The following is a 21,749-nucleotide window of genomic DNA, read 5'->3' as shown; positions in this document are numbered from 1 at the left end:
AGTAATACTATGTAGAAAACCACTCCAAACTTCTGTGGCTAACACAAAGAAACATTCATTCCCATGCCCATAAACCTGCAAATTTTACTTAATCCAGGCTGGGCTCCAATGGGAGGTTTTGGCAAAGTCACTGAGGAGCTGCTATCCCTCCCATCCTGAGTGAGAATAGCTACAAGGTAAACAGAATCATTGTGAGTTCACCAATACTTCTCTTAGCAGAAAGAATTTTCTGAAGGTAGTGAAAGTTGATTTGGGGAGAGGGGTCCTGACTGTAGCAATGCCATCAAGCATGGAGACAGTGGTCTTAACAGGCAGAGTGAACTCTCCTTAAAGTGACTGGAATGCTCAGACAGAAGTTTGTCTAGGTATGGCAGTTCCTTGTGGGGTTCCTGGGCAGAAGATTTATCAGAGCATGCACTCTGGATCATAAATCACTTCTCTACCAAAGGTCAAATACATTAGAAGCCTCTGTTCCAGAATGTTCATTAACTTTCTACTATATAAAGCAGGTTACATTATCAGGTCAAGGTCAAGGAACAGGAAAGTACCCATTATAGGAGAGCACCACAAAGTTACATGGCAAAAGAATGTATAATTGTAAAAGAGGTTAGGCATCAAGCATTGCAAAATATGACTCAATCGACTACTCAAAATTGTTTTTCTTTTTTTTTTTGTCACAGGTCCCCATTGTACTCTGCAATGCTTTTTTTAAAATACTCATAGCACTTGTAAATTCTTTGCTCATTTTTTTGTAACCTTTTGCTTCTGTTAGCTCCCCAAGAAGAGATTCTGTTTTCACTAATTAATCAAGTTTTTCTTTATGTATAGTAGATGTTTGGGAAGTTACTATTGAACTAAGTTGAACTGGTCAATGCCATGAGAGGCAAGTTCAGGGACTTAATGAAGTATATGGAACACAGGTCCCTGGTATCACCTGCTTATTGGAATCACTGCAGTGACTTTGCAAATTCTCTATGGTTATGCTTCATCCTGACTGAAACAAAAGTTCCTAGTTTAAATTTTCAAAAGTAAAGATTGGGTCCTGGCATGTTTCAAATACATGATGAGAGATTCTAGTGTATGGCTAGCAATGGGACTCACTGCTCTGGGAACAAATGTTTGGAATTTGGAGAGCCATGGGGGATTTCCTGAAGAAAGTTCTCTTTAAGCAGACATTATGCCTGGAATGAAGTATTGTCCCAGCTGGGGCTGACGGCGGATAGGAAAGTGTGTTCACAGAGTTGCCTGTGCCTGTACAGTTCAACAAGAGGAACTGTTGCACCTATTGTCTAGGTAACAGGGGGTGAGTGATATGGAGACTAACTGCTGCTCTGAGCAGAATTCAAAGATAAAATAATCAGAAAACCATGAGATTTGTGACATTGCTCTGAAAGAATAACTGACAGAAGCACCTGAAGGGAGGAAAGAGTTACTCTGTCTTACAGTTTAAGGAGACACAATCCATCATGTCAGGCTGGCTGCCAGCTGTACTCATCTGTGGCAACAGGCGCTCTCATGGCTTACTAACCTCAGTGGACCAGGAAGCAGATCACTCTAGCCAGAAGTGGAGCTGGCCTAGAATTTTCAAGCTCCACCCTTACAATCTTATATCTGTCAGCTAGTTGTTTTTTTTTTTTAATTTTTATTTTTTATTTATTTGAGAGTGACAGACACAGAGAGAAAGACAGATGGAGGGAGAGAGAGAGAATGGGCGCGCCAGGGCTTCCAGCCTCTGCAAACGAACTCCAGACGCGTGCGCCCCCTTGTGCATCTGGCTAACGTGGGACCTGGGGAACCGAGCCTCGAACTGGGATCCTTAGGCTTCACAGGCGAGCGCTTAACCGCTAAGCCATTTCTCCAGCCCTGTCAGCTAGTTTTCATGTCCAAAAGATTTCACAACTTTCCTGGTGTGCTTTGAATGTGAATGTAAATGTCCCCCATAGATGCATAGCTTTGAACACTTGAACACTCAGCTGGAAGTGCTGTTTAGGAATGTTATAGGACCATTAGGAAATGGACCTTGAGATCTGATAGCCCAGTCCTGCTTTCTGTTCACTCCCTTCTTCTTGATGTGACCAGCCACCTGCTATTACTGCCATCATGCGTTTTCCTCTGTGATGGATGATGTGGCATTGATAGGTAAGCAAAAACAAGCACCCCCTTAAGTTGCTTCTTCTCAGGTGTTCAGTCTCACCAAGAAAAGTAACTAATACACTGCCAAGGCAGCACCATTTGCTAAGAACAAAGTGTTCAAATACATGAGCCTGTAGGGAGGGTTTGTCATTCAAACCTTTGAGGGATAACCTTTCCAACCAGGAAGCAGAGATTTCTCAGGAAAGGCTGCCCACCCAGGACCTTCCCTGGATGGTTACCCAGGCACAGCTTACATTTCAACCCAGGTTTGCCTGGCTCTATTTTTGAGGCTGTACTATGCTGAACTCTCTCCGGCTACTCTTCCTTATGTAACTCTCTAGGCAGCCTTTAAATATCTAGGATATGACGATTTTCCACAAACACTTTTATTCATGATCACTGTTGAGTTACACTTTAATAGAAGACAAGTTGGGGTTAACTAAGTAGCAATATAAAAACTATAATTATACCAAGAACTTTTCTTTTTCAAAAAAACTGCTCTTCAAGATAACTCAGTATGCTCCCCAAACATCTCTGTATGATGCTTGCATTTCCAATTCTTTAGTCAGTAAAACTGTGTTCTTGTCAAAATTATTTGCTTTCATATATTCCATAAGAAATATTTATGCATCATGTTTTACTTCTTATCTTCCAGGAAACTTACAGCTAAAATTACAGATTTCAGGACTAGAGATATGGCTCAGCAGTTAAAGTCACTTCCTTGAGAAGCCTGAGGGCCTGGGTTCAATGCCCCAATACACAAACCCAGATGCACAAAGTGGCACATGCATCTGCAGTGCAGTGGCAGGAGGCCCTGGTGCGCTCTCTCTCCTTCGCAAATAAAGAAATAAATATGTTTTGAATTATAACATTCAATTTTAGCCCAGGTTTGAGGGTATAACTTTTTGCCCACCTATAAAATTTTAATTCTTTAATTTTATCTTTTCCAGCCCTGGTCTATTTATGGCTTCTATGATAATCTGCTTGAAGGACTTTTTTAGGAAAAAAAGGTGTCAGATTATCAGGTCTCTGATGAGATGCTGTAGCACCCGTGAAACTGTACAAGATGGTCTGAATCTTTTCCATCTACTAATCATTCAGCCATGAATTTCTCTACAAATATGTCTGTTAAGGAAAGGCTTAAAATGTTTTAAGCCTCATATTGTCTCTACAGTAGACCTAAGACTAGAAATGTATTTTATTGCATTCTACCTTAAAATTGAAGTTAGAAACTTTTGTAAAATTAAAATTCTTCCAATTGAGCCAAATGTAATAGCACACACCTTCAGTCCCAGCACTTGGGAGGTCAAGGCAGGAAGGTCACCGTGAGTTTCAGGCCAGCCTGGGACTAAATAGATGAATTTCAGGTCAACTTGGGTTAGAGTGAGAACTTACCCCAAGAAAAAAATAATTCTTCCAACTGTATACAGAATAGTCTTTTCTGGAAAGACATATATGTTTGTACACACACAGGTAAAAGTAGTCATGGCTAGTGTTACCAATGCATTACTGTGAAGGTTGATAAATATGAAATGTTTATTCATAGCAGTTCCAACTGGTAAGTATATGAGCACTAAGAATAAAATAGTAAATGCAAAAGTAGCTGCTTCCTACTGCCTTTCTACAGCTTTCAGGAAAAAAAGGCCATATCATTTTAAATCTAGTCATTTTGAACCCTGGTATACAACCAAGAAGAAAATCTGAGAAACCTGGGCATGCTACTCTAAAGATATCATGGTTCTGTGTCCATAAGTAAAGTAAGCAGAGACTGTCCAAAGAAAATGAGGCTACTCCAAATCCACAAAAGGGGTGTCTTCTAACCCATCTCCTTCAAATAAAAAGAATGATGTTTTAAAACCCTTTATATGTATTCCTTAGCAGAGGCCCACCGTCTGAATCCAATTAGTATTTTTATGACCTCATTTTATTAATGTCTATTAATCTGTAAAACCATATTAGTGGCATTCTATTGATCTCCTTTTGGTCCTTATTTATAAATGAAGAAAGCTTATTATTTCTATTCACTAATATAAAAGAAAACGAGATTCAAGGCAAGATACTTAGCATAGAAAACTCACAAACTTCCACCTAAATAAGCTCTTACAGAAAAGCAGATGCGTCTAGATTGCGTTGGTAAACAATGCTGGGTTATAGACCAATCAATACAGTTGATGCTAATTATAATGTACTTTTGTCAAAACTGCACATTGTCTTAAAGCTAATTTCTGATTTATGTCATTTTCCAAAAAGTAATTCTGAAAGAGCTTATTGCATTCTGTTACTGCTAATGGGAAACTGACATGATTAAAATATCATTCTATCATATGTATTCAGATATCAAGCTCAAGATTCCTGTTGGTTCAGAAATGCACTATTTACTAAGTCATCTTTCTTCCAGCCCAGACTTCCTGTAACAGCTCAAAATTCCAGTGAGTCAAGATCAACAGGTCCTGACCTGAATCATGTTTACAGAAAACACCACAAGCATTTGTTTCCAGAGGCAATATTCTAAGACGCAGGCAATAGAAATATTTGCAAAGCATTGTGTAGTGCTTTTACCATTTTGTTCAATAAATAGTACATTTTCAAAATAGGAGCAGAATTAAAATTCAATTTTTATTTGCTTATGAATCTCCAGTGTATGGTTCTGTTGCTGTTCATTACACATTAATTCCCAGTCCTTGGGACAAACCCAAAAACCATAGGAGCAAATCCAACCCCATGTTATTCTAAAGAAACTAGAAAGATTCAGACCCTCTGCCTTCCACATGGGTAGAAAATTCATGTCAGACTATGCCATGGCACCAGAGCTCTCTTTTTCACCAAACCCCTCTATACACCGCCCTCAGCCCATCTCCCCCTCTTCATCTCCTCTCTCCTTCTTCCTGCCCTCCTTGGCTTGCTCTCTTACTATATTTATAACTAGTTCACATTTACCATTACAAAAGTGTTTTCCTAGATAATTCACACTCCTTGAGGAGGAGAAAGAAAAAAAACTTTAGCAAATGCCAGGTTCTGTACTAAGACATTTACAGAAGAAAATCTAATAATTTCCTATAGCTGTTCTGCCCAGCATGGTATGGAAATGCATTCAGTAGTTTAATTTTCTTTTCCTTCAATTTGCCAGAATTATTTATTGCTAAAAATTGAGAAGTTGTATTATAGTTATTATTTCTTTTGATTGGCTTAAAATTTCAGTTTGATAGCAATCTTAAAGAAAGAAAAAAAATCCCACAAAGTTTAAGTGTGGTTTGGAAAGGCAGCAGAGGGATTTGAAGAAACCAGATCTGATGAAAAAGAAAAATGTTTTAGCATTTTCAAGGGATCAGAGTAGAATCAGTAAGAAACAGGAAGGCTCCGAAGGAAATAGCAACAAAGCAAGAAAGGTTTATAAAGGATTCATAGCCATTTGGGGAATTGTGTTGGAAAGGATAAGTATGATTTTTTTTTTTAATCTGAAGCTACAATGAAAAGATCAGAGTGATGCCTCTGTGGGAATCAAGCTTGTTTTCCATCACAACAAACTAGACTTCCATTCCTGGATAGAATCTTAAAAAAAAAATGTGGAAACATGGAACTGGTAATGCAGAGTTGATTCCATCACAATTTGTGGGTAGTGTGTATGACTGTAGACATGACTATCGACATGACATGAATGAATTACAGCACAAGCTACCCACAGTTTTTGCCTGCAGAGATGGTTCTGCCATTGATTCCACAGCCACGATTACTGTCAACAGCCCAGTGCCCATGAGCAGTGTCTACAGTGCTGGAGAGGAAGCACAGTTACATGTGACCGTTACCTTCTCTGTTCATCCACTAGCCAGTCACGGTATCAAAAAATCTCAATCAACCTCCTGTTTCCCACTGCTTTGGTTTTCATTTGGGGATAATAATACTACCATCTCCATTACCTCACTGGCTTGTTATGAATATGAGCTAATGTGAAAAAGTATATTGTCTTCCAAACTTCATCTTGACACATTCTTTAAAAGCAGCAATTTGAGATGATATATACAAAAATTTCTCTTTCATTTCTGTTTTGTTGAAAATAAGAAGAGTTGTAGAAATAGAGAATTTGGGAAGTAGTTCAAATTCAGAACCAAGGTGCAAATTCCCTTCACAAGCCTGTCAACAATGATCCTGACCACAATTTCAGCACCAGCTGCATTAATAAAGTCCTTGGCTCCACTCAAAGTTGGGCTACATGCATACTGCACAGAGTGAACCATCTGGGAAAAGCTAGCAGCTTCCAATAGGTTTCCACAAAGAAGGAAAACCTTGATGAGGTCATCAAGGGCCTTGGACAAGGAGATTGTGAAGTTAGTGGTTAGTACCTCCAGAGGTAGGCAGGTCCAGACAAAATGATTCACTGCAATCCAGTTTACAAATTTGACGTTGAGAATTCAAAATGGAGTTTGGAGAGATGGCTCAGCAGCTGAAGGCACTTTCTTCCTGGGTTTAATTCTTCAGTGCCCATATAAAGCCAGATGAAAAAAGTGGCACACATATCTGGAGTTTGTTTGCAGTAAGAGAAGGCCTTGGCATGCCCACACTCCCTTCTCTCTTTCTCTGTGTCTCTCAGTCTGTCTCTCTTTCTCTCCATCCATCTCTCTTAAATCGATTAAAATATCTAAAATATTTAAATAAATATTTTTTTTAAAAAATTCAGAATACAGCAGGCATAACGATACACACCTATAATCCTAGCACTTGGGAGGTAGGGCAGGAGGATCAGGAATTGAAGGCCAGCATTGGCTACATGTGTTGGAAAGTTTTAAAGCCACCCTGAGCTACACAAGGCCCTGTCTCAAAAATAAATAAAATAGTCCAGAATGCCAAAATATTCACTAAACATCAACGATATTATTGGTGCCTTGTTAGGTTAGAGGCCATCACTCAGCAGCACCTGCATCATAGATGTGATTTCAGAGCTTATCATTAACCTGAAAGTGACTGCAGCTACCTTGGGAGTTACGTGGAGGAAGCTCTGCTTGCACGCTCCCTGGGACTCACAGTCAAGGGACATCAGCCTTCCAGGCAGCACTAGACACAGAAAGTCCATCTTTGGTCTCTGTGACCTGCCACACTGTCAATGAATTGGCTTTTATGTCCAGACATTTTTCTTCCCTTTGTATAATAACAATGTTTTCCTCTAAGTTTAGAGATGTTTTGTATCTTTGAACTAATAACGTTTTCTGATATATTTTTTATTTCATAGAAAGCTTTGAAAAGTAAATTTTTTTTTCTATTTCCAGGTTCCTAGACTATCCATGACCAGTGCTGAAGTAATCTTTTACCAACAATTACTGACTGCATCTTCCTCAACTTGGCACTATATGCTGAAACTTCCAGGTCTTTGTGCATAGCTTGGGTCACAATGCTCACCATACCTAATAACCTCCTAGTACTTCAGCACCACTTTCAAAGTTCATTCCTCTGTAACTGCTGGTGAGGAATGGGCTGCCATTCATAGAGGTGTTATGTATTTCATGGCACATGGTTATTTTAATGTTTGTGTTTGTTTGTTTTTGTTTTTGATGTAGGCTCTTGCTCTAGTCCAGGCTGACCTGTAGTTCACTATGTACTCTCAGGCTTGCTTGAATTTACAGTGATCCTCCTACCTATGCCTCTCATGTGCTGGGATTAAAGGCATGTGCCACCGTGCCCAACCACACACAGTTTTTCTGTAGGGTTTAAGTCACATTGCTGGGCGAGCCTTTCAAATGAACAAAAATAGTTCATATGCCTCATTTTGTGATAGTCACCTTGCTGATATCACTCTTTCTGGTTCTGTGAGCCCCCAGTAGTGGTGAGTCCTCCTCCTGGCTAGGAAGATTTTATTTCATCAAGTAAAAGAGGCTGCACAACATCAAAAAGAAATACTGTGTCACTATTATGATAGTTTGATTTGAGGACCAACTCTAATCCCTAGTGCCTGTGGCCTACATTTATAATTGCAGCCAACACTGATGAGAGCCTACCATGTGCTAGGCAGTACACAAAGCATTTTTCATGAATTGTTTTCATCTTCACAATGGTGTTATGATGTACGGGGCTTTAATTATCCCCATTCTACAGCCGAGGACCTTCATGATAAGAGCAGACAGATGGTAGGAGCTAGAGTCTGGACATGGACCAGCAGAGAGTATCTGAACCATTTGAGGGTAAAGGAGTATTCCATTACCAACATCTTTGTTTTTTCCCATGATCCTTAGCTCTCCAGTAGGCATGAGGCTTCATCCCTACTGCAAAGATGGTATAAAAAGTTGGAAAGTGTTAAAATATGCATTCAGTTAACACAGGAAGCATGCCAAGCACTGCTTGAATAGGCTTTGGCTCCTGGCAGACTACTTTCTCTTTGCCACAGAGCCATACCACGGCAATGGAATCTACTCACTAGTGTTGGGAAGGATCATGTGAGGAGTGTGTGATACAACTAGGAAGTGTTAAAGTTGGACCTAAAATAAAGTAAAACATAAAACATGTTACACACAAAATCATAATTTTTTAAAAAACTTAACATAATGTCTTTCAAAGATTCTTTATCTTCTCATAATGTCCAGAATATTAAATGTGTGTTGGCTGTACATTCACATTTTCTGCTTCTGGGCTCATATGATGAGTGATAAAAATGTACCTCTGAGGGCCCCAAAGAGAGAAACCCAACAGTTATAGGGTTGATGACAGCATTTCTTGTCCTTCTAAAATACAAACAAAGGGCAGCCCTCATAACTGGACCCTAGTCCCTGGAGGCTTTGCGGTTTCTTCATTCACACTGTTTGCTCAGCCTGAGGAAGTTATTGTGTAGGTCACTGTCAGCTCTCATGGGGACTCAGGACTGAGCTGCAATAGCTAAGCATCACTGTTCACCATGTCCTGCTGTCCACTGGAAAATACATACTTGGCACCGTGCTGGCCACTTTTCTATCAACCCTTAGTGTTTTAAGCTTTGTAATTGTACACAAGTGCTAAAAGTCATTTAAAAATCAATTTTAAAAATCAGTATAAAAGTTTTAGAGCCATGCTTAACATGCAATATAAAATGTCACTCAGTCAGATGAACACTGTGGTGTGTAATTTGGACAAGGGACGCATGCCTTTCAGAATGAGAGAGCACTCAACCTTTGAAACTGGTTGTTACCACTCCCTTCATCTTCTGTCCTTCCCCTAAATCTATCTCTAAGCCACCTTTCATCCCCTACATACAAACACACACTTAATCATAAGCAAATCTGTAGAGAGCGACACACACAGCTACTCCATCATTAAGATCTATCACTGCACAGCACCTTAGGGTTATAATAAGATCCCCCACTCTGATTAATACTTGTTCAACATCTATTATACTTGCCTTCCCATGAAACTCTTTCCTGGGGGAGGAAACAAAATTACACCTTCTTTTACAATGATGCAGCAGAGAAAATGAGATTGCCCAGCCCATTTCAGCCTCTGTATGGTGGAGCCACATTCTCCCTCTAGAGAGAGGATGGAAAATGAGCTGCCAGATAAACCTCTAGAAGAATGTCACAATTACAAGTTTTCTCTGGTGCTCCTAGTCATCATACTTCTGACCTGAGACAACTGAGACCCACAGATGTGCTCCTCATGTGCTCATTAGCCTAATGAGGATGGAGTCAGGCAAAGAGTTAATTTGACTAATTTAATCCGCATGTCCTTAGATGTGTCTACTGGGAGAACACCAAAGTGGCAGAGACAAACACAGAAACACACAGAAGAATGGACTTTCTGAGTTGTGCTCATGATTAAGCAGAGACACCATCTGAGATCATTATACTAACAAAGCTGGAAAGAAACATAATGATTGCTTAACCCAATCATGTCTTTTTATAAGGTCTAATGAGGTTAGGAAATCATAAACATGATATTTATTGAAAAATGAATAATATGTAGGAAACATTTTATAAACTGCTAACTACTATTATGCGTGTGCATAAATATGTATATATAGTACCGGATTTAGTTGTCTCTTCCAAAGCAATTTACAGTTAATATAAATTTCCTCCACTTGTCCCTCATCCCACAGTACATTTAAATTCCATCATTTTTGAAGGAGGGAGTTTGAAATTATTATTTAAAAATTCCTCCAAATGTTCCTGCCCTTGGAAGCACTAGAAAAATAAAATGTGATGAGTATTATTTAATGATAAATATAAATTTCAATTTTACCATATTTAGGGATTTTTCAATTAAGAGTTGGTGTCCATGATGTATGTTTTTGATTAATGGGTTTCAATTTCTTTAAAGCTCTTCCTTAAAATGAACACCATAAAATATCTATTTAATGTTGGCAGTGCTTCTGACAGCATGCTTTGATCTTACAATTAGAGATTAAGCCACAATTACTCATCAGATTCAAGAATTCTAAGAGAGTTGATTGAGGGTTTTTTTTCTGGACAATGAAATGCCATTTGCATTGATTATTTCATTATATTAATTTTCTCATCACTTTTGCTTTTCTTTTTCATTTGAACACCATTAAGGCTGCTTTTACAACAGTCTCAAGCCTAAAGGGATGAAACAGAAAATGAATCAGTTTTTATTATTATTAAGAATAATAAGAAGGGATGAGCTTATGGGAATACTAAGCCTCTCAGCCTATAAATTGGTCCTGCTCCCTTTTATTGTTAATGATAGTTTATAGAATTAAAACAGGATTTTTTGAGAGTGTGTCTTTTAAGAAATAAATCTTTTGTAATGTCTTTTCTATTTGAATGATATTACTGCTATCATTGCAATCAAACCAGGCCATACATAATATTTCTTGCTCTAAATTTTCTGTTTTTTAAATTATTAATCGAGATTTAATTGTGTATTCAGTATAAAGTTTATATTACTGCAGGAGAAATATACAGATAGATTAATTAATATGATCATAAAATGTAAGTGTGATTATACAAAACAGTCCATGTTCTAAGAGGAAAGGGGATAATGAAATGTGTACAGCATGTAATCAGAGAGGGCCTCTCTGAAGCATCAGAAACAGGCATAAATTAGTCTGATGGGGTAGGAAAGGAAGGTAACAGCATATTTAAAATGTCCTGAAGCAGGAAAGACCTTGGTGCCTTCAAGGACTATAAACCAAAGTCAATGTAGCTAGAGTAAAAGCAAACTCATACACAAAGAGGTAGAGGGTTGGCCACAGTCTATGTGGGAAAGAGCTAAAGACAAATGGAAAAGTTGATATGGAATGGTGATAAGACAGGATTTTTCTACCTGCTCCCAAAAGCCCACTATATAATAACAGATGACAAGTAAGTTTTTATTAAAATGATAAATCCCCAAAACAAAGAAAGATTCAAAGGAAACAATGACATTACTAGAGCCTGCAAAGCATGTAACTAATGCTTTAATTAATTTCTCCAATCTGAGAAAGCATACAGTAAGGCTGAGAACTTAACCAATTTCACCACACTGTCTATGGAGGTGGATGAAGATGAGTTTCAAATCAAAGGGGCTGGGGGCTGAAGAGATGGCTCAGCAGTTAAGGTGCTTGCCTGCAAAGCCTAACATCCTAGGTTTGCTTCCCCAGTACCCATGTAAGGACAGATGCATAAAGTGGTGCATCTCCTGGAATTTGTTTGTAATGACTAGAGGTCCTGGTTCGCCTATATTCTCTCTCTCTCTCTCTCTCTCTCTCTCATTGCAAATAAACAAAATATTTTTAAATGGATTTATTGAAAGTTGAAGATCATGTTGACTATATTAGCCAGGAAGAGATCCAGTGTGGGGAAGTGTTTATAAAATGGTTAGGGGCTGGAGAGATGCCTGTAAAGCCTCAGAACTCATGTTCAAATCTCCAGGTCCCATGTGGCCAGATGCAATGATGAAAGCACGCAATGTCACACATGCACCACAAAGTGGTGAAGGTGTCTGGAGTTCCTTTGCAGAAGCTGAAGACCCTGGCACAAGCATTCTCAATTTCTCTAAAAAAAAAAAAAAAAAAAAAAAAGTTTGGAAAGACAGGAGAAACATGGTTTAGGGAAAGACATAGCTGAAATTTGTTGTTAGCTCTCAACATGAGGAAGAGTTTCAGGAAATTGTCGTATGAGCACACTTACATGAAGCATTATAGCAGGTAACTAAAAGAAACATCCTGAGGCTATTGTAAAATCACATATTTTCTGAAGTCTACAAAGTTGGCCACTTCTGCCATTGCCATGGCAGTACCATATTTTCTGCCTTCCATATTCACTGCAGAATTTATAGCTTTGCCTCTCATAGTCAGACTTAATCCCAGTGGGTGATTCTGGAAAGGTGGTTCCTGGGTTTCCAGACCCTGCAAGGAGGGAGAGCATAGGAGAGGCATGATGGCAGGGGGTAGGGGTCAGTTGAGCAATGACCCCCTCTCCTGGCAAACAGAAGATGAAGTACTTAAAAGCTGGCCTCTGGGCCACAGCATTCGACTCAGCTCATATAGTTGATGGCTGGATAGTCCTGTAAACGGAGAGTTAAGAGAGAAATTAGAGCATCAAATGTTGAGATGCTCCCAGCCCTCTCCTCTCACTTAACTTCCACTATGTTGGTAGCCACTAGGGTAGATATTGGAGGAACCTCCCCCAGAGAACATGACTAGCTTAAGAGAAAATATCTTAAGATACTATTTAGAATTGCTTCAGGAGTTAAAATCAAAAGTTATATATATATACATATAAAAATATATGTAGAGATGGCTATTCTGTATTGCATAGCCCAATAGTGTATTTATTTCTAGCCTCTTTTTTTTTTAATGTATTCTTTTTTTTTATAATTTTTATTTATTTATTTATTTGAGAGCGACAGACACAGAGAGAAAGACAGATAGAGGGAGAGAGAGAGAGAGAATGGGCGCGCCAGGGCTTCCAGCCTCTGCAAACGAACTCCAGACACGTGCGCCCCCTTGTGCATCTGGCTAACGTGGGACCTGGGGAACCGAGCCTCGAACCGGGGTCCTTAGGCTTCACAGGCAAGCGCTTAACCGCTAAGCCATCTCTCCAGCCCTCTAGCCTCTTTTTGAAAGTATTTACAAAACTAGTTGAGGACAGCTATATTTTTTCATTGAACTATTTAGTAGAATTTATGCCTTCTTTTTTGTCTGTGTATGAATAAATGCTGTACATTCTGCAATACAAAAAAGGATTTTGTCAGAAAACAGCAGCAACTGCTAAATACTTGTTAAATCACTTTATGGAGAAACACATTCATGGACATAAAGATTTAAATAACTATTTAATGATCCACACTAAAAATGAACTAAGGATCATTGGCATCTAAGGAAAGGAACAAATATGAAAAACAGAGCCTTAATTTTTTTGATGAGCAAAAGACCTATCATATTTTATTGTATTCTAGAATGCTAGAGTGCTCATTATTATTTTTACTCATATATTTCTTTTTAAAATTTTTTGGAAAGGTGAGGAGTTAAAAAGCCATGTAGAAGAAAGAGGAAAATACTTTTTAAAACTATCATTAACAATTCTCAGAAAGAATGGCTAATATGCTGAAATAAAAACAGGATGTGAGCCATCTGAGTAAGAGGGCAGACTAGATCTTGCCTTGGCATGACCTGGTAAAGAGTCAGAATAAGAAAAACTAGACTATATTTCAAAGAAAGAAAGAGGAAGAGCTTTATGAATTCACAAGCAGTAGTCAGATACCCAAAACACACAGAGAAAAGGCAGGCAATGTACCACATGGAAATATGCAAAGCCAAACACAACTACAACAGTGCAGCTCCCTGTTAGTGGGAGAAGAAGCAGAAGCTTTATTGAAAAGGTGAAATAGGAATCCATGGTAAAAAGAGCACTACTAACAGCCTTACCCTCTGAGTAAGCCCGGGACCCTCAGAGAAAGCTCATGGCCAGGCACATCCAGTTCCAGGTTTTGGTAAGACAGTGATTCCTCTAGCAGGAAGACCAGCTAGCTGTGCAGTGGACTTGGAGGGCAGTGAGGTACCAACATCTTGAGTAGAAACCTAATATTTAAAACTGAGTTACCCTGGGATCTGAGAACAAAGATCAGCTATGAACCAGGGTGAGTAACATTAACTGGCCACATCCTCACAGTCAGTGAAAAACAGTGGAGGCAGTTGTGGAGAGATGGAGGCAGTTGTGACCAGATGCTGGCAGACCAAGGGTGAAAGTACTGAGGAGCTAGGCAGGGAAGCAACCAGGGAAAGCAGGATGGAGGACAAGGCTGAGGAAAATCACAGTGAAGCATTAATAAAGAAAATAAATAGATAATCATGACCAAATTGTCCAAAACCTCTGAAATAGAATCAAGAAATCAAATAAACAAACAAACAGAAAAACACATGGAGTAGAAGAAAATGAGATGAAAAGTAAAGGCATAGGAAATCTATTCACTAAAATCATAACAGAAAATTTCTTAAATCTGCAAGGGAAACATGGACTATCAAACACTTGATATATCAAGCACTCCAAGTAGACATGATTAGAGAAGAACTGCTCTATGATATATTACTAAAAATACAAACAAAAGCATTATTAAAGACTGCAATGGAAAAAAAACTCACTGAAAGGCAAAAACACCATAATAACATGGGATTTTTCATTAGCAACCCTAAAAACCAGGAAATCATGGAATAATATATTTAAAGCCCTGAAAGTAAATAGCTGTGAATCTATACTGTTGATTAAAATTGATAAAGAAACAAGGACATTTCAAGACTAGCACAAACTAAGACAGTTGACGACCACCAACACAGCATTAATCATGATAGGACAAGAAAGCATCACATAAATAGATGAAAAGTGAACAAAAAAGAAAAAAATAAATAATAGGAAGGAATTCATCATGTAAACCAGCAAACCCCTTATACCAACAGAGGAGATAAAAAAAAAAAATAGCAAGCAATGCCAGACAAAACAGTAAAAATTACAGAAATTAGAAAACATCTATCAATAATAAACCTAAATGTAAACTCACACACAAAAAAAGAATGACTGGATTAAAAAACTAGATCCAACTTTTTGCTACCTACAAATACCCACCTCACTAGCATAAATACCCACAAGCTGAATGAAAGAACTGAATTTAATCTTTCAAGAAAATAGAAACAAATCAGCTATTCTGATAGCTGATAAAGTAGATTTCAAACCATAATTAGAAGAGATAAAGAAGGCCACTACATATTAATAATAGTAACAATTCATTAAGAATATATGACAATTAGTGCTGGAGAGATGGCTTAGCAGTTAAGCGCTTGCCTGTGAAGCCTAAGGACCCTGGTTCGAGGCTCGGTTCCCCAGGTCCCACGTTAGCCAGATGCACAAGGGGATGCACGCGTCTGGAGTTCGTTTGCAGAGGCTGGAAGCCCTGGTGTACCCATTCTCTCTCTCTCCCTCTATCTGTCTTTCTCTCTCTGTCTGTCGCTCTCAAATAAATAAATAAATAATTTAAAAAACTTTTTAAAAAGAATATATAACAATTATAAATATGGTACATATATGCTTAATAATGGGGTATCCAATTTAATTAAGCTAACATGCATAAAACATTAGATAGGTCCTGCCACAATACCAGTGGATGCTTCAGTACCCTATTACCACCTTTAGATAAGTCCTCTAAACCAAAACTCAACAAAGAAACTTTAAAGTACATGATGGATCAAAAGGACTGAATTGATACATATAGAATATTCCACCCAACAGGTAGATTCTTCTCAATATATGTTCAGCTTACAACCCATGAAACCCTCTCTACAATAAACCAAAATCTAAGACACAAAGTAAGTCTTTATAAATAAAAGACAATGAAGATAATTTCTTGTTTCTTTTTAGATAATAGTGGAATAAAACTAGAAATCAATAGCAGGAAAAACTACACAAATACTTGGAGACTTAAAATACACTTTTGAATAACCTGTGGGTACTTGAAGAAATAAAGAGATTTAAAAATTCCTAGTATTCAATCAAAATGAAAACATAATTCACTCAAATATATTTAGCGTAGATCTAAGGCAGTGCTAAGAAGATGGTTTCTTGCTATGAGTGTTTTCATTAAAGAACTAGAGAGATTTCACATAAATAACCTAAAGGTATACCTCAAGGACTTAGAAAATCAAAAACAAGCCCAACCCAAAGATAGTACATGGCTAAGAATAATAATGATAAGGGTATAAACTAACAGAATGGAGACTAAAAGAACAATAAATAGAATCAACTACAGAGTTGGATTTTGAAAAGATAAAAGAGATTGAAAAATCCAGAGCTAATATCACCAAGAGAAAGAAGACATAAAATAATAATAGAAGAGATGAAAATGGAGATATTAAAACAGATTCCAGTGGTAGAGGGTCACTTGAAAACTTTTATTCCAAATATACCTGGAAAATCTAGAAGAAATGGACAAGTTCCTAAACACATATGAACTGCAAAGATTAAATCAAGAGGGAATTAACAACTTGAGAAGATCAACAAAACCAAGATAGTAATAAAAATTCTTTCAATGAAGAAAAACTCAGGATCCAAAGGATTTGCTGTCAATTTCTACCAATCCTCTAAGGAAGAGCTGGCACAAATATTCCTCAAAACAGAACTGAAAGAGAAAGAATACTACCAAAGTCAACATTATCCTGACACTAATATTAGGTAAGGAAGCAACAAAAAAATCAAAGTATAGACCAATTTTCCAGATGAGCCTAGATATAAAAATTCTCAATAAGGGCTGGAGAGATGGCTTAGTGGTTAAGCACTTGCCTGTGAAAGCCTAAGGACCCTGGTTCGAGGCTCCATTCCCCAGAACCCACGTTAGCTAGATGCACAAGGGACGCATGAGTCTGGAGTTTGTTTGCAATGGCTGGAAGCACTGGCACACCCATTCTCTCTCTCTTTCTCTCTCTCTCTCTTCCCTTCTTTCTCTCTCTGTCACTCTCAAATGAATAAATAAAAAAAAATTAAAATACAATATCCTTTAAAAAATTCTCAATAAAATACTTACAAATTGAAATCAGGGACACATTAATAATATCCTACACCATGATCAAGTTGGCTTCCTCCAAGGAATTCAAGGTTGGTTCAATACAGACAAATCAATGAATAAAAAGTAACAAATAAATGGATTTAAGGATATAAAACACGTGATCAACTCAATAGATGAAGAAAAGATGATTATCAAAGTTTAGCAACCCTTCATGTTAAAAGTCCATAAACTAGGAATATGAAGAATATAATAAGGACTATACATGACAAACCCATAACTATATATGAAACAAAAATAAAACCTGGAAACATTTCCTCTAATATCAGCAACAATACAAAAGTACTTGCTCACTATACTCTTATTCAATATATCACTTAAAGCCCTATCTAGATCAATAAGACAAGAGAAAGAAAAGGGATATAAATATGAAAGAAAGTGACAAATTATGTCTGGTTTAGATGATATGATACTAATACTTAAAAGAACCTAAGATTTCACCAGAAAAGTCTCAGAGCAAATGCACAAATTCAAGAAAGTAGCAGGATATTAAATTAACATACAAAATCAGTAGCTTTTCTAAAGATCAATAAAGAATTTGCTGCCAGGCATGGTGGTGCACGCCTATAATCCCATTACTCGGGAGGCAGAGGTAGGAGGATCACCATGAGTTCAAGGCCAGCCTGAGAGTACACAGTGAATTCCAGGTCAGCCTGGACTAGAGTGAGACACTACCTCGAAAAACCAAAAAAAAGAAAAATTTTTTCTGAGTGAAAAAAAAAAGAATTTGCTGAGGGGAAAGTCACATTCACAATACTTTAATAAAACTGAAAAACCTAGGAATAAACCTAACCAAGCAGATGAAAGATCTTAGCAGTGAATATTAAGACACTAAAGAAGATACTAGAAGATGGAAAGACTTCCTATGCTCATGAAAAGGCAGAATTGATACAATGAAAATGGCTATAAATAAAAGCAATCTACAGGGTTATTGCAAAATCAAGAAACACATTCAGTGACATTCTTTACAGAACTAGAAAAAAAATTCTAGGACTCATATGGAAACACAAAAGACTTTGAGTAGGCAAACTAATCTTAACCGGAAAGAGCAATACTGCAAGTACCATAACACCTGACCTCAAATCATGCTTCAAAACTATTGTAATAAAACAAAATTATATTGGCACAAAACAGACATGTAAACCAATGAATAGAGGACCTAGTCATAAAATTACATAGCTATAGCCATCTGGTTTCTGACCAAAGTGTCAAATACACACATCAGAGAACACACAGCACCTTCAATATATGGTGCTCAGAAAATTGGCTAACCACTTGCAGAAAATGAAACTAGATCTGTATCTCTCACCTACCCCCCCCCAAAAAAAACTATTCAAAATTGATCAAAGACCTTAATTTAAGACCCAAAACTTTGAAACTGCTAGAGGAAAACATAGATAAAACACTTTAATATATATACATTGGCAAGAATTTTCTGAGTAGGATTCCAATGACATAAAAATAATCCCAAAAATAGACAAGTGTGATTACATGAAACAAATGAGCTTCTGGGTAGCAAAATAAATAACTGCCAGGATGAAGAAATAACCCATTAAATGGGGGAAAATTCTTGGCAACTATACAACATATGGAAGAGTAATATATAAAGAACTGCAAATTTTAAAGGCAAAAAAAATTTTCCAGTCACTACATATTCTAATGAAAAAAGTTCTCTAAAAGAGAAATACAAAGGGTCAATAAAAATTTCTTTTAAAGGCAAGGTGTGGTAGCACACCTTTATTCTCAGCACTCAGGAGGCAAAGGTAGGAGGATCCCTTTAAATTCAAAGACACCCTGAGACTACATAGTAAATTCCAGGTCATCATGGGCTGGAATAAGACCTTATCTTGAAAAAAAAAAAAAATCTTTTATATGTTAAACATGCTATCCATTGGGAAAATGTCAATTAAATTGCATGTTTCTAAGCACAGAGGGCTCTAGATTATAGCAGATCAGAAGGTGTTAGTAGCATATGCTCCAAGAAAATGCAGTCCAGAGAGTATGCACTGTTAATTAACAGTTAGGGCAGGTTTGGGGTATGCTCTGATTATAAGCAATGGAAAACAATAATAAATTGTTAACTTTAGAGTACAAAAAAGTTGTGCAGAAAATGTTAATGATTTAATCATGGTATGACTCAACATTGATTTTGGTCTCAGGCTTAAAACTATACATTGATCCACTCAAAACTGTGGTAGAGCTATATTAAAAAGAAGAAAGAATGGTATGTGTGGTATCTGGTAGAGGTACAGAGATAACAGATTATGTCAAAATGGAAAAACATATAGTGCTATAGACACTGAATTTAGAGTTTTAGAAGAAAATACTGAACAAGCCAACCACAAATATTAAACATAGTCATGTCTGGGTATTTTGGACTTAGGGTGACGAGGGTGGTTTTCAAAAACCTGGAACAAGCTAACTCAAATTGTGTACGTAAATAAAATTTTGTTTAAGATGCTCAATTTTAAGCATAAAATACTTTTCTCTTAACAGCAAAATGACCAACGGCTTACTTAATCAGTGTGTTTTATATAGCACCTCTTAAAGTAGTGAAGTAGAGCTTTTGTTTCAAGACAGATAAAGCTCAAATAACAATGCTGAGCAAAAATCCAACAATAATTAATTAACCTAAATTGAAGAAAGAGATGTGGAATATGGCTGAATTATTTTAAATATGTAAAGACATAAAAAGCAGTAGTATATTTTATTGATGCCTACAAACATTTGCATGAAAGAATAAATGCATGCATGGGAAATATAAACAACCAATCCAGTGAGCGGCCCCCTGGAGGGAGGACAATGAGTGGTCTATGAAATGCTTTCTTTCACTTTAGGCTTTCTTTCTCTGAAAGCACTTTCTCCTCAGCAAATGAGGTGAGGTAGTACAGTTAGGCAAAGCAGGAAGCACAAGTGAAAGATGCAAAAAGGCAAGGAAGAAAGAGCAATAGAAATGTTCAAATTATCGGTATTTGCCCCTTTCTGACATCATTAAGCCCCTCTGAATAGGTTCTTTCTTCCCTGTCTCTCTTTTATCTTTTATTTTCCCCACCAGCTTACCTACATGCTTTGTGTGAAGTATATCTAAAGTAAGAGTTGTGCTCAGTCAACTAGTAAAGTCTCCTAGCAGGTTTGTTAGACACGCAGATTTCTCTATAGTTTCTTTTCAAGTTGGGATTTTGTTTGTTTGTCTGTTTGTGGTACTGGCAATTGAACACAGCGCCTCATGCAGATTAAGCAAGACTCTGTCACTGAGGTATATCCCAAGCTTTTTCTTTCAACAAAACTTCAGTAGGAAAAATTCTGAATAAAATATGCCTTTATCATTTACTGCTATTTCCTCCCTCAGCCACCATGCAGTGACATCTGTGAATAGGGAGCGATACTACTCAAAGCATCGTGGGATTTGTAGCACCGTCTTATCATTGTAACAACCTAACAATAAATGATGAAGTTATTTGCAGGGTTGGTTGGATCATGAAACCCAGCAACCAGCCTCTTTCTACTCTGTCATCTTCAGAATCTTGGCTTGGTCCCTGGGTTTGCCCCTCTGTGGTCCAGCACAAGTTGCCATAGGACAAAGACTGCACAAAGGGTGCAGCTGTGTCCTTTGATATGACTTGCTTTACTACTGAAGAAGCATCTTCCAGGTTGTTGACTAGAGATTTTTTGTTTTATTTTTATGTATCAGAGAAGGCAAGAGAGCTTTCTGGAGTTCCCTTTTGTAATGGCATTCCCCATCTACAGAAGAATTCTGTCTTAAGACTTAATGGTCTCCCTAAAGGCCTCTACCTCCTAATGCCATTAATTTGGTAACAGAAGTTCACCATATAAATTTGGGTGAGACACAAACTTCCAGTCTGTTGCACTTGTACACCTACATGCTTCTTCAGGTTGCATTCACTAGGGTTAGGTCATGCGTTCATGCTGAGGGAGAAACGAAAACCTGGAATTTTCAGTCTCTAGAATGGGAATAAGTTTCTGCTAGTGAGTACATGGGATGATGGCTGAATATGCCAACAACAGTGTCTATCACTCACGTTGGGTACCTCAGACCATCCACTACAATCCCTAGCAAAGGGTGCAGCAATGTTCAGCGGACAGAATTGTACTTAGCAAACATGACAGCAATGCTTCCCAAAGGCAAACAACACTGATGGAAGCATCAGTGGTTTCCACTGGACACAGTGGTATCTAGTAGACACAGTGCAGAAAAAGACTGCAACTGCACTGTCAAATACAGAAGCACTAATCACACCTGGCTACTTAAACCAGCTTTACTATCATTTACAGATCTTCTTCACACTAGCCACATTTCAAATGTACATCTATCACCTTTGACTCATGGCTGACCAGTTGGACATGGTGGCTCAAGGACATTTCCCTCCTTGTGAAAATTCACATATGTAGGAATATGATTGAATTAAACCTGATTTGTAAGCATCTCCAGGGATACCTGGAGCTGTGCTACAGATCTTTGACCAGGCAAGAATGAAATATACAGCTAATGATTTATAATGTGCTGCTTAAAGCTTGCAATTGCCTCTGGAGGCATCCAGCATCTGCTTGTCTATATTGTTTAGTGAAAATGTAAAGAATGAGGGTTCATACCTGCT

The sequence above is a fragment of the Jaculus jaculus genome, chromosome 3, assembly GCF_020740685.1.
Source record: "Jaculus jaculus isolate mJacJac1 chromosome 3, mJacJac1.mat.Y.cur, whole genome shotgun sequence".
Classification (NCBI taxonomy): Eukaryota; Metazoa; Chordata; class Mammalia; order Rodentia; family Dipodidae; genus Jaculus; species Jaculus jaculus.
The sequence above is the reverse complement of the archived record's forward strand: the minus strand, read 5'-3'. Positions refer to the sequence as shown.